This window comes from Octopus bimaculoides, chromosome 6 (genome assembly GCF_001194135.2).
Source record: "Octopus bimaculoides isolate UCB-OBI-ISO-001 chromosome 6, ASM119413v2, whole genome shotgun sequence".
NCBI classification, from domain to species: Eukaryota; Metazoa; Mollusca; class Cephalopoda; order Octopoda; family Octopodidae; genus Octopus; species Octopus bimaculoides.
The window spans coordinates 82,308,433-82,310,242 of NC_068986.1; positions in this window are offsets into that span (position 1 = coordinate 82,308,433).

The window sequence follows — 1,810 nt, forward strand, 5'->3', positions numbered from 1 at the left end:
TATATATATATATATTAAAGAAAAACTATAAGGTCACTTGCCTGATAATGGAGATCCTCCTCTACAACGGAAATATTCACTAAAATGCCTACCCTTTCAAACGGACCTCATAGGTTGGCTTTATCATATAATGGTTCATATTTTGGCACAAATCCAGAAATTTTAGATGGAGGGGATTAATCAATTACATCAGTCCAGTGCTCAAGTGGTAGATATTATATCGAATCCTAAAGGATGAGTAGTAACGTCTGCTTCGGCGGAATTTGAATTCATAAAGAGTCAGAAATAATATCGCTAAGCATTTTGTAAGGCGTTTAACGATTCTGCCAGCTCGCCCCCTTATATCATCGTATAATAAAAAATCGGATATTTGTTTTTTAAAAAAAAGTTTTGCTTCTACATTTCTCGTTGATTTATTATTTCTTCCCGACTGTTATGGTAGAGAGAAGATAATGCAGCGAAACATATGAAAAAAATAGTTGTTTAATAAATATATTATGACAGTGGTGAAGAAAATATTAGAGGATAGCAACAAAACTACTTTTTCGTGATGATGATGATGATGATGATGAAGATGATGATGATGATGATGATGATGATGATGATGATGATGATGATGATGATGAACAAGAAGAACAAGAACAACATAAATGTAATAGTGATGGACATAGCAATAACAAAAAGAACAAGAACAGTATCATTATAATAAATATAACTAAAGCAACAATAACAACAATAATAATAGCCATCTTAACCGCAATATCACAACGATAACAACACCAATGACTTTCTTTCGAATATAATATAGATATTTGTGGGTGTGTGGGTATGTATGTTTTAGTATGTGTGCTTGTGGAAGCGTCGTACCAAAATGCGAGCACAGCTCGAACGTAGGTCGTACTGAAAGACAATCACAGCTAATAAGAATTGTGTTCTGGCCCCCAAATGAGAAACCTAATTTTTGATGATATATATATATATGAGCAAAAATGGAGAAAACTTTTGAAACAGAAACAAATTGACTACCATCGGTTAAATATTTTTTAATACAAATCTTGAACATTGCTTACAGCCGTTTCTGCTGCCAATGTCAGTCGGTGCTGCCAAAGAAAATTGTGAGAATAATATTCGTCACCTTTATAGCACACCCGATCTAATACATGGAGCTTCATCACAGTGAATACAAATACATAAAATAATAGAAGTGGAAAGAGAAAAAGAACAGGGCCTCGAGATGAGGAAAGAAGGCTTAATCAATTAGAATCATACCATTTTGCGGTGTAAAGCTTGAAGTCGATGAGAAAAAAAGAAAAAACTTTACACTGCAAAATGGTATGATTCTAATTGATTAAGTCTTCTTTCCTCATCTCGAGGCTCTGTTCTTTCCTCTTTCCTCTTCTCTTCTTTTCTTTTCTTTTATGTATTTGTATTCACTCTGATGAAGCTCCATGTACTAGATCGGATGTGCTATAAAGGTGACGAATATTATTCTCATAATTTTCTTTGGCGGCACCGATTGACATTGGTAGCAGAAACGGCTGTAAGCAATGTTCAAGTTTTGTATTAAAAAATATTTAACCGATGGTAGTCAATTTCTTTGTTGATCAAAAGTTTTCTCTATTTTCTGCTCATTTCAAATTTGATTCCTGATAAACTCTCGTTTATTCTGTTATTACGTGTACCATATGTGCATAGTATGCGTGCATACCCATGCCCAGGGTTAACATAGGTAATTTAAACTGGTAGTAACAACGGATATTCTTATCCCTTAGACGGTTATTCCAACCGCTAACTCTACTTACCTATATAT